Source organism: Triticum urartu, chromosome 7A (genome assembly GCF_056163025.1).
Source record: "Triticum urartu cultivar PI428250 chromosome 7A, HENAU_Tu73, whole genome shotgun sequence".
Lineage (NCBI taxonomy): Eukaryota > Viridiplantae > Streptophyta > Magnoliopsida > Poales > Poaceae > Triticum > Triticum urartu.
In genome coordinates, this window is record NC_141879.1 from 53288412 (window position 1) to 53301163 (window position 12752).

Below are 12752 nucleotides of genomic sequence, written 5' to 3' on the forward strand. Positions count from 1 at the left end.
CCTCCAGTGAACGCCATGGCCCCTAGGTCCATTCAGTTTATATTTACTAAAATCCTAAAATACCTTGCTGCAATTTATTTACTTTTATTTTTCTTTTCTTTTATCTATCTATCTATCACTAAGGGTCAGTTCTTTTGGGCGGCTTAAAAAATAAGCCGCCTCTCCTCAGCTTAAAAAATAAGTCGCTACCAAAATTTGTTGAGGCTTCTATATTATTTATCCTATAACTAGTCCATAAGCCTCAATGAATGAGAGAGGCGGCTTATGAAAAAAGCTGGGAAGGAGATGGCTTATTTTTTAAGCCGCTAAAAAAACTGGCCCTAACAAATTTAATCCTTGCAATTGACGAGAACAGGGGGATTGACAACCCCTTGCTTTCACTGGAAGCAGGCATTTTGTGTGTGTGTGTGCGGGTACCGTTTATCTTGTCCGTGTGGTGTCTTTTATTCGTTCAACAAACCTTGATTGTTAATAGAGGAAAAATACTTTTTTCTACAACTCTACTTCACCCTTCATCTTTGGGGAATGCCAATGCCTATCACAAGTAGCAGGGACGAGGGAGGGCTTCCTACAACCGCGCGAGAGAACCTTGATCGATCGATTGGGGACCTACAACTACCACGAATGAATACCGATCGATCAAGTCTCGCATCGACCCATCGGGTCCAGTATGCGAAGGGCTCACTTGCACACACACACACACACACACATGCACACGCACACGCACACGCACACGCACACGCACACGCACACGCACGTACAAGAGAACAAGCAAATGACTGTTGCATCACTCGGGCCCGACCATCCATCGCATACCATGCGAGGCGGAGAAATCCCAAAAAAAATCTCGCCCTCCCTTCTACCGTGATTTTTTACGTCATGGAAAATTTTGAGATAATTGCATGACTCGAGTCCTTTTAGTTACATGGTGAACCTTGTCCTTCCTGTCTGTGAGTAGGATATAATAATGAACTCTACTTCATTATGGTTTTGTAGCGGAAATTGGAGTCGTTGGCTAACTGGAAAAAGAAGTTATTGATGTATAGTGAGGACAAAATGTTGCCGGCAAATGAAGGTATCTAACCATGTATTGTGTTATCAATAGCATTATAGAATACATTCAGGTAGAAGATGGAAAAGGATCCTCTACTCATGGTTGGCATGAAAGATATAAGTCCATTCTTGATGGTAATAATGAACCTCAACATGCTAAGAGAAAATGCAAGTATTCCAGCGTCCAGTCTAGGAATTTAAAATATGAGAGCCTTCACATGTAAAATCTGGTTGTTACTATGAGTATCACAAATTCGACTTCAGTTCAAAATTTGCAACGTTGAAATAATTATATTTGTATTGTTCTTAAATCATTAGTTTCAAAATATGATTTGAGCAGCTAGGCTTCTTTCGATTTAGTTTAAAATACCATAAAATATTTTTGCATTTTGCAAGGGGCAACCCTGAAGGATCCTAATACATGAGCATATGAGAAGAAGGTATTACACAAAAAGCAGAAGAGCAATTTGGAAGTCAAGACATGTCGACATTGGCTTCTAAAAGCTAGAACGGTGGCCCGTAAGTTCTCGAACATCCAAATAGACCATTTCCTGATGCCGCTCATTCTAAAGATCTAAAACTAGTGTCATCAGTATACAAATTTTCTCCTCCAACCATACAAACATGGAAAATGCTTGCTCGGTTGTGACAAGCTAAGTAGATGACGCAAGTTGGACCATGCTTTCTTCACACCCATGTGCATATCCAACTGACGGAGGTCACCATGGTTATAGATATGTAGGTGAGCAGAAATGTGCACATATGAGGATGTATTTCCCCCTCTTACAACAATAAATTTGAGGAAGTAGCTGGCCCAAATTACGAGCACATACTTTTTTATTAAGCCACAAAGTGGCATGATTATTGTAACATATTTTTTTGTAGATACGAATTCAATTCTACTGAACCATAGCCCATGGAATTGAACTACAAAAATAAAAAAAAATCATTAAAACCCTGGACGCCCCCCCCCCCCTACCCCACAAAAAAAAGTATTACAAACTACAAATATCTGTACTTTTGCCGCTTGAAATGACCACCTTGCCACAATACCAAGTGATACGTACAACACATGAACCAAAAATCTATGATATAAATTTCAGCACAAGTGTGATAAATAGTAGCTGGTTGCGATTGTTTGATGTGCCTACGCCGTCCATTGGCGCCGGTGGCACCGAAGCTACCGTCGCTGCCGCCACCCCAAGTGTATTACTGCTGCAGTGCTGCTGCTTCTTTGCTTACGTGGCCGTGTTGCTGCTGTTGATCTTGCATTGAGATGATGTTTAGCTCGCTCAACGAGGCAGTGGAGCGGTGGCATGAAACACGGGAGGTGGGAGCAGTGGCGGCCACCGGCCGGCACAAAGCGGCAGCTCCACGGCTGGATATCTTGGGCGCCGAGCTGCGGGGGTGGAACGGCAGACGGAGTGGCAGCCAGACCAGTGCCACGGAGCGGCGCCCGGAAAGAACATGACGCGCGGCAGGCGGTGACGCAGCAGTGCGTGGCTAGGGATCGGGAGGCAGTCAGCAGCGGCCAGGGGATCGATCTGAATGACGTAGATCGATCGACTTGGTCGCAGGCTTCAGCACGCGGTGCGAGCGACGTCCATCCTCACGTATCGATCGATCCCTATACAAAAAAGAGACAAAAAATAAGAGCGGCGCCGCCGCCAGGGGAACTACTCGCCGCCGAATGAAACTGTGGCTACCAGGGAATGGATAGGTAGTTGGGGTCGCTGCAACGCCGCTGAAGATTAAGTCACTAGCTTGGTGCTTTCCTTCAATAAGAATGAAGTATTAGATCCACTGCACAAAGGTCTTTATAATGCTCATTGTACAACTAAGCACAAATGTACCATTCGCAAATACCGATAATCAGGATTTTGCGAAAACTCCAGATAGCAGGTACTTTGTGATGCAAAACAACAACATATAAAACTATCCCTCATTCATAAATTAAGGCCAGTAAAATTGAGCCTAAACCGAGCTCTCACAGCGATTTGCGTTTTGCGTTTTCGGCCTTCCGCGATCTGTAAGTTTCTGGCCATCAGATCTGAGTACACTTCCGCCAGGGCTAACTGTGCAGATTAGTGGCCCATCTGTCCCACGAGCTGCTGATCCGGCAACCGAATTTGAGCCCTCTGGTAAACTGGGCCGCCTCTCGCAGCCCAGTTAGCTAACCATCACAGCCCAATTGGCCGAATTCAAACCCACCATCTCTCATGAAGGAGCCTCGTCGCCCTCCTCCTCGCCCAAGCCACCACCCCTCTCCCACGGGAGGCTGAAATCAGTGTTGTTGAGAACGACACAGTGCAGGCAGGGGTGTGAGGAGGGCTGATGGGGGACGGGGTGTGAAATTTGAGGGGCGAGCAACTGGATGAGAGGAGAAGGTCGCCGAAGAACAATTTGAGGGGGAGTAGTTTTGTCGCTGGAGGCCTCACCATTAGGAACCACGGGAAGGGGATTGACAAAGGAGGAGGAAGGAAGCCACGAACGGCAATGTAGTTTGGACGCGGCTCGATCGTCGCTTTCACAAAATGTAGCGAGGACCCATTCAAAATCGGCAACCAATCCAAAATCTGACCCCTCAATCGACTCCCAGGGGTTTTACTCCTAGGGAGCTTAGTGATATAGGAGATATATCTTCCTCCTTGCAAGCCACTAGTCTAGTCAACATACAATGGCACAGATTGTATTTATATGTTTGGTTCTCATAAATTACAAATAGAAATGGAAGGTACATGGAATCTTCTTGGCAACATCTAGTGAAGTTCAAGTTGTGTTTAACATTCATATGGTTTCACCAAACATGTCTGCTCGGCCAATGGTCTTAATGCAAGATGAGATGATTGATGCACTCAGGTGGAGTGAGGGTGCTCAAAGAGCAATTGTTGGAGGCCATGCGACGTTGCAAGGATGCGCTGCCCGAGGGTGGGGTGTCCAATTGGCACAGTGCATGCATCTCGTGATTCAGAGCTCAGTCAAACAATAACCTTGTGATTGACATGTGGCACCCACCCGATTTACACAAAGATAAGAGAAAAAAATAGAGGAGAAACCTAACCTTATTCATAGCCTTTAAGTGTGATGCATCATTATAACTGTTCAAGGCCAAATCCGTGTGAAAGTTTGCGCCTCATCTCTTGCAGGTTATCTCTGGGGATATGGCTTCAATTCACATGTGGCCATCACGAATGCTTATAGCTTTGGGTGCAGCCGGCTAGAACAACTATGCATGGTTTATTCAACAAGTTTGGTCGGCGAGCCGGTCATAGATTATGTGGAAGAATTGTGTAATCTTGTGTACGACCACTTGTGGTCATGTTATCTGCTTTATTCTATATTTTATTTATCTATACCTATATGTAATAATAAAAGGCTATTACTTCTAGGGTTACATCATGGAAATTGCCCTCAAAGTGATAAAAAAAACGATTCACACAGGAAAATCCCCCTCCTGGGCCGGCCCATGCAGTAGGGCCCTCTTATACTGCGCTGTGCTCGCTGAGACAAGAAGGAGCCCGACCGTTTGTGGCGGCCCACGGCCGGGTGGCATGTTTTTTAAAATTGGTTTTTTATAATTTAAATAATTTGGGACTTCAAATTGTTTCCAAAAATTTAGAAAAAATGAGAACTTTGAAATAAAATTTTAATAAATCATAAAATGTTTGTGGATTCAAAAATATTTGCGATTTTATAAAAAATGTTTGCTTGTTGAAAAAATGTTCTGAATGTTGTCAACAAATGTTCGAAAAATAAAGAAATGTTCATAATTTTTTTAAATTTCGTGTATTAAATTTTTTCAAAGAAATTGAACAAAATTTCCCCAATTCAAATAATGTTCAAGATTGAAAAAATATGCTAAAAAGTCAAGAACTATTCGTGACTTACAAAATAGTTTATTCATTCATAAAATGTTCAGGGATTCAAAAAATTATCATGTATTTAAAAAATTGTTTTTAAATAAAAAATTATTAAATAAAAAAATGTTCGTGAATTTGAAAAGTTGTTCCACCAAATTCTAAACTAATGTTCATCCATTCTAGAAATGTTGGCCGATTTAAGAAAGTTGTTAAAAATGTTTATAAATAGTATAAAGTGTTCATGAATTGAAAAAATTGATTATGATGTAGAACTAGGGTGGCATGTGGCGACATGATGCTCTTCTACGCCGTGACGCGCAAGCGCGGGGTGGAGCTGCCAGTCTCTGCCTTCAACTTCATGCTCTCGTCCCTGCAGAAGAACAGGCTCCATGGCAAGGTGATCCACCTCTGGAAACACATGGTGGAAATGGAAGAAGCCAACAATGTGGTGCCAAATCACTTCACATACACAGTTGTGATCGGCTCATTTGTGAAGGAGGGCCTGAAGGAGGCCATGGATGTTTTGGGGAAGATGAGGACGTCCCGTCTTGTCCCGGAGGAGGCGATGTATAGCGGCCTGATCAGCTTGAGTGCTAGGCATGGCAGAATGGAGCAGACAGTGGGGCTCTGTGAGGAGATGAGAGCCCATGGAATTGTCCCCAGCAACTACACATGTGCATCCCTCCTGGGACTCTATGACAAGAGTGAGGACTACTCGAAGGCGCTCTCGCTCTTCTTGGAGATGGAGCAGAGCAGGGTTCTCATTGATGAGGTCATCTATGGTATCCTGATTAGGATCTACGGTAAGATCGGGCTCTATGACGATGCGCAGCGCACCTTCGAGGAAATCGACAGTACGTGTCTTTTGAGTGATGAGCAGACCTATGTGGCAATGGTTCAGGTTCACATGAATGCTGGCAACTGCCAACTATGATAAGGCATTGCAGGTTTTGGGTTTGATGAGGTCGAGGAATGTGAAGCCGTTACTGTTCTCTTACGGCGCTCTTCTTCGATGCCATGTCGCAATGGAGGACATAGCTGCAACTGAAGATGCCTTCAGAGGTCCTTGCAAATATGGCCTCCCTGATGTGTTCTGCTGCAACGACCTACTGAGATTATATGTCAAGCTGGGCCAGCTAGAGATGGCAAGTGCGTTCATTCTGAAGATGAGAAAAGAAGATGTCATGCTTGATGAGGGCCTCTGCATGACTGTAATGGAAGTTTGCTGCAAAAGCGGGATGATCGCGAATGCCGATAAGATACTGAAAGAGATGAATAATGGTGGAGTGACCATGAAGAGTTTAACAATGGTTTCTATGATTGAGGTGTATGCTAGAAACAGAACCAGTGTCATGCAGGAAAAATATAGTTCGTCGAAGGCGCTAGCCTGTCGGACCAACAGTTCGGCGCTGAGCGCGACGTTGAAGTCCTTGTTGGACACACCCGGGGGTGCATCCATCGCGTGCCAATTGATCAGAAAATTGGCTAGGGAAGGTGAGGAACCTAGGTGCCACAGAGATCAAGGTGTTCATGCCTAAGCATAATGTCATCCACTGCTGCTTATGTATTTATATTTCTGCAGGGAGTACATGTGAGGCAAAATTCCTTCATGAACAGCTGACTCAGTTGGGTGTCAGGCCTGAAGATTCTGAAACAGCTACTCTGATTGTCCAATATGGCCAGGAACAGAAGTTACATCAAGCAGAGGAACTGTTTTAGTCAGCATCGACATCGTTTCCAATAAGAGGGCCTGTCTACAATGCCATGGTCGATGCATTATGCAAGTGCGGCAAAATTGAGGAGGCGTATCATCTCTTTATGAAAATGGCTGATCAAGGCCATAGCAGAGATGTTGTGACAATTAGCATACTTGTCAATCACCTGACCAAACATGGCAATTTTTTTTCAACTGCTAACCCATCCTTGTGCAGTAGATTTGCTGAGGCGTTTCGCTTCCGCGTATACTCACATAGCAAAATTACTCCCAGGAAAATTTCAGGAGGCAGAGAACATTATACATGGCAGCTTCAATGGTGACGTTGAGCTTGATACCGTCGTGTACAATACTTTTATCAAGTCGATGCTCGAGTCAGGTCTGGATAAACATCTTTTCCTCCTCGTAAGGTGGGCAAAGCAAGATTTTCAGGGCAAGGATGCCATGGCTAACTGCTACAGCTTTAGTTTCCAAGCAGGCAAACTATATTCAGCAGCCAGCATATATGATCGCTTGATATCCTCTGTGTTAGAGTTGTGTCGAATATTGTGTACGAGTTAGGTTACAGTTGGACTTGTAGTTCTATTGTGTTTAGATAGGATATGGAGTCGTGTCCTAATAGGACACTTGTATCCTAGGCCTCTCATATATAGTGGGGTAGACACACGATGTAACCTATGCCAACATAGTAGCACCGGAACGCAGGGGAAGCCGGCGGCATGTGCCGGCATCCAGGGCGACCGGGTGCGGTATTGTGACGGTGTCACGGGAAGGAGCGCCCGTAGTCAAGCCCCGGGGATGTAGCCATATCGGCGAACCTCGTTAACAAATCTCGATGTCATGCTCATGTGATTGCTTGATCCTCGGATGATCGACGGTATGTCTTGAATTTATTCTAACAAGTGGTATCATGAGCAAGGTTTAATAAGGCAGTGCATCTGTTGATCTAAAGGAAGTGCTTTGCGAAAAGATCGTTGAGTTAAATTGCGGTGCAAGACGGCAGCGATGGAGCGGATCGGTTGTCACATGGTGTTTCTGTGTTTCGATCAGGGCAGTCGTAGTGTTAGGAGCGAATCAAAGAAACTCTTGATGCGATTGGAATTTTTGTAAGGAGATGCAATCGATGACGAGAACGGAAGTTACAGCAGGCGTCCGATCAGCACAAGGCGCGTGTCCCATGGCAGTGGCAGGCTGGACGTGCGGCTATCGGATCGATCGGGCGAGCGTCCGACGGCAGGCGTACGTGCTTGTATTGCTGGCGCCTGGCGGCCCATGGTGCGCTGGCGGAGCTGGAAAGTGGAGACCCGTGCACGTGGTCGGCTGAGCCTGGATGAGCTGCAGGCCGGAGATTTGTTTGAAAAAAAGGGAGACCGAGTCTCCACTGAGATAGGCAGGCTTAATCAATCGGCGGAAGAAATTCATCTACGGGATATGTATCCATCGGAATTAACAGCAGGTGTTGACAAGTCAATTGCTAGTATTGGAGTTGAAGCCAAGGAGCCAAAACATGAAGACCAATTCTTGGTTAGTTTTGCAAGTAGTATGCGGAGTTCTGTTTCGTATGTAGTATGCGGAGTTCTGTTCGTATGCTTGAGGAATCACATGGAAAGCTCAGATTATTTTTTCACAAAGTCAGTTATACAAAGAACCATGGCATCAGCGGGTACCGGGTTTGAGGTGGAGAAGTTCACGGAACTGAAGACCTTGGTTATGGCAAACGAGGATGAAAGATTTGTTGGCACAACAAAGATGCTTGAAGGCGTTGCGGGAAGTCATGTCAGCAGTGATGGAACTATCGTGTGATGAATGGAAATTCATGGAATGATTTGGAGCCTGGGTCGGACTAGGTAGTCTGACGGGATCGACGTGAGTCGGTTGGTACAGAAGACGGTGGTGGAATCGGCGACGACGACATAGGAGCGTGATGCCGATGGTGACCGACTTCTGGGCATGGAAACACATGGCGCAGGCCCCGAGGGCTTGTGTGGCTTCGACAAGACTATGGCGCGGGGTTGATCCAAGACAGTGCACACGGAGCTTGATGTCGACAGGGCGCGGGATGGACTGATCCTCTACCATGGAGTCATGTTGAAGGTGGAACTGGATTGAGGGGCTACGGCGTAAGTGCACAGAGAGTCGAAGCCTATTCAACTGGAAAAAAGCGAGTGACACGTAATTCGGACTGGAGCCCAATGGTCTGATGGAAGCGTGAAACTCGTCGTCGGTCGGTGATGATCGGTGGTACTCTGCAGTGGGGTTGAGTGGTGTGGGTTCACGACCCTTGAGACTCGACCGGGACAGCGGATGCTCGACGCAGTAATAGCGGCGAGGCGTGTGATATCCACGGGACATGAAGACGGGCCAGGGCTCTGGTGGTCATACATGTGGTGAGACAACTGCGAATTTGACTCAGGATGACTACAAACAATGGTGAAATTCCTTCAAGTTTCAGACAGGCGGTCAAGAAAGGAGCGGTGATGTTGAGTTCAGGTAACTCTCATGTGTGACACCCAATATGTGAGTTGTTCACTTTCACGCAGGTCAATGATCAGTGCGTGATGGCGTTGGACTAATACTCTGGAAGTTGGGAGCACAAACTAGAGTAATGTGGAACTTAACTTTGCTCGAGTGTTGACTGTGGTCAAGAAAAAGAAGGGACTACAAGTTGCAGGTGGAGTCATATGGAGTCTTTGGAGTAGCAGCAGTGCTCATGGGATAAGCTCAAGTCCAACGTGCATGAAAATTTGATGCATTGTCAAACTCAAGGTGGTGAAAAATATTCACCAAGGTGGAGTTTGTTAGAGTTGTGTCGAATATTGTGTACGAGTTAGGTTACTGTTAGACTTGTAGTTCTATTGTGTTTAGATAGGATATGGAGTCGTGTCCTAATAGGACACTTGTATCCTAGGTCTCTCATATATAGTGGGGTAAACACACGATGTAACCTATGCCAACGTAATAGCACAGGCACGCAAGGGGGAGCCGGCGGCGTGTGCCGGCGCCCGGGTGGCCGGTGTGCGGTATTGTGACGGTGTCACGGGGAGGAGCGCCCGTAGTCAGGCCCCGGGGATGTAGCCATATCGGTAAACCTCGTTAACAAATCTCGGTATCGTGCTCGTGTGATTGCTTGGTCCTCGGATGATCGACGGTATGCCTCGGATTTATTCTAACACTTTGGCATTCCCCGTTCTTTGCAGACATTCAATATAATGATAACATGCATGATCCTGCTAACACTTAGAAAATGGGAGATAGAAGTATGCAATTATTATTTTCTCTCTTTTATGTTTGTGTTGAGACTTGAGACCACTTTGTCATTAGCTTCAGTTTTCTTGTTCAGTGTCTATGGCCTAGGAGGAAAGCTGGATAAGGCTGCTGAAGTGTTTACTTCTGCACAAGAACTAGGCTTACCGATCGACGAGAAGATATACACAAACATGCTTAACTTCTACGGAAAGGCTGGTCAGTCCCTTCAACCTTGCGTAGAGGAATCAAAGAACATTACCCATGTCATGTTTGACTAGTTTTTCCTCGACTCTTGTTCATACTATTTAGTTCTATTTATGCAGGGACGCATCAGGATGCATCTTTACTATTCAATAGAATGAAGGAACTTGGTATCATGCCTGGAAAGGTATGCTTCCGTTGGTGTCTAATTTCTGAAAGTACAGTTATCTGTCTTGAGATTGACTAGTGTGACTGAAACTTGCAATCAATGTGCAGACCAGTTTCAACTCCATGATCAATGCCTATGCCACTTCCAGGTTGCATGATAAAGCAGAGATTGTTTTCCAAGAGATGAAATCACAAGGTCAAGTTCCTGACTCGATGACATACCTCGCATTGATCAGGGCATACTCAGAAAGTAGATGCTACTCCAAAGCTGAGGAAGCAATCCAGATGATGCTGAGCAGCGGCATAACCCCTTCATGCCCCCATTTCAGCCACCTCATTTTAGCCTTTCTGAAGGAAGGCCAAATAGATGAAGCTCTGCTTCCAAATGCAGGAGATTGGTGTGGCTGTTGATTTGGCCTGTTGCCGGGCAATGATGAGGGCGTACCTTGAGCACGGCCGCGTCGACAAGGGCATATCGCTCTTTGAGACAATATGCAGGTCACTGAAACCTAACCGCTTCATCCTCAGTGCTACATTTCAACTCTATGTGCATTCGGGCAGGGAACCTGAAGCTGGGGATGTGCTAGAAGCCATCGGTCTACATGGTGCCTCTTTCTTGAAAAGTCTGAAGGTCGGATCAAAGTTGGAACCAACTTAGTAACGACCATATCATGTGCCCATCAAGCTAGCAACCATCATAGGTATCTTCCTTTTGCATGTTTGTTCTTCCACAAATTTATTTCCTACTGATTTGTGTTACTACATCGAGATGAGCCGATTGTTGTGTATGTTGTTCTACATGATCTTGTACTAGTTCATATGTACATTAGGACAAGTTTTGTACCAAGATGTTGTAAAATGTAAATTTCAGAAAAATATTTCCAAAACAGTGTATATTATCATATATATATATATATATATATATATATATATATATATATATATATATATATATATATATATATATATAACTTCTCCAAAATGTACAACTTAACGTTGCACTGATCTGTTTGATCAACTCACAACATTTAACATGTCGCACAGAACAAAGACTCAACCGTTCGCCGTCTGAAGCTTTAAGGTGTATTTTCAACAATGAAGGAGGTTTTCTGGATACTAATGATATTGTAAAACTGAAAAATAATAAACACTTGATCAGGGATCTTCCAAGTTCAATCTGCAGATATGGAGATATAACTTTTTTGGTAATACCCATGAAAGAATTGCCTGCTATGGTGCCATTTACATCTGCAAGTGGCTGATTTGTGTGCTATGGAGCTTGCAACTCCACTGTCCTGTTGCAACTCTAAGGACTTGTTTGGTTGCCCTCATAAGGTCCAACTAGGCCCGCACGGGAAGAAACTGGGCTATTTGGTTGCCAACATACACTATTGGGCCTGCATCACACGAAGTTTAAAGCACCTCTGGGCCTGTCTCGCGAGGCACGCTCGAATCGGCAGTTTCTCGCGAACCAGGCCCGAGCAAGGCACGTGGGCAGTGGGGGCTGCATGCGAGGAGCCACCCTTGATAAGCCGCGTTGCTTCCCGAAGCGCCGACAGTTATTACCCTCACATTCCCTCACTGATCTCTCCCCTCTCCCCACTCTCACCGACGGCGGCGGCGGGGCCGTGAAGCATGATACGTCTCCAACGTATCTATAATTTTTGATTGTTCCATGCTATTATATTATCCATTTTGGATGCTTAGTGGGCTTTAATATGCTCTTTTATATTATTTTTGGGACTAACCGATTAATCGGAGGCCCAGTGCCAGTTTCTGTTTCTTTGCCTATTTCAGTGTTTTGCAGAAAAGGAATACCAAACGGTATCCAAACGAAATGAATCCTTCGCGATGATCTTTCTTGGAACAAACGCAATCCAGAAGACTTGGAGTTGAAGTCTGGAACTCTGCGAGGCGGCCACGAGGCAGTAGGGCGCGCCCCCCACCCTCGTGGGACCCACGGAGCTCCACCGACGTACTTCTTTTGCCTATATATACTATTATACCCTAAAATCATCAGGGTAGCCACGAAACCAATTTTCCACCGCAGCAACCTTCTGTACCCATGAGATCCCATCTTGGGGACTTTTCCGGCGCCCCACCGGAGGGGGAATCGATTATGGAGGGCTTCTACATCAACACCATAGCCTCTCTGATGATGTGTGAGTAGTTTATCACAGACCTTTGGGTCCATAGTTATTAGCTAGATGTCTTCTTCTCTCTCTTTGGTTCTCAATACAAAATTCTCCTCGATGTTCTTGGAGATCTATTCGATGTAATACTCTTTTGCGGTGTGTTTGCCGAGATGAATTGTGGATTTATGATCAAGTTTATCTATGAATAATATTTGGTTCTTCTCTGAATTCTTATATGCATGATTTGTTATCTTTGCAAGTCTCTTCGAATTATCGGTTTAGTTTGGCCTACTAGATTGATCTTTCTTGCAATGGGAGAAGTGATTAGCTTTGGGTTCAATCTTGTGGTGTCCCAGTGACAGTAGTGGCGGCAAG

The 12752-nt window shown here is 45.1% G+C and overlaps 1 pseudogene; it reads left to right on the plus strand.

Moving 5' to 3' along the window:
• The first annotated feature begins 2369 nt into the window (after positions 1–2369).
• On the plus strand, positions 2370–10900 carry LOC125518278 (uncharacterized; annotated as a pseudogene).
• Positions 10901–12752: the final 1852 nt, after the last annotated feature.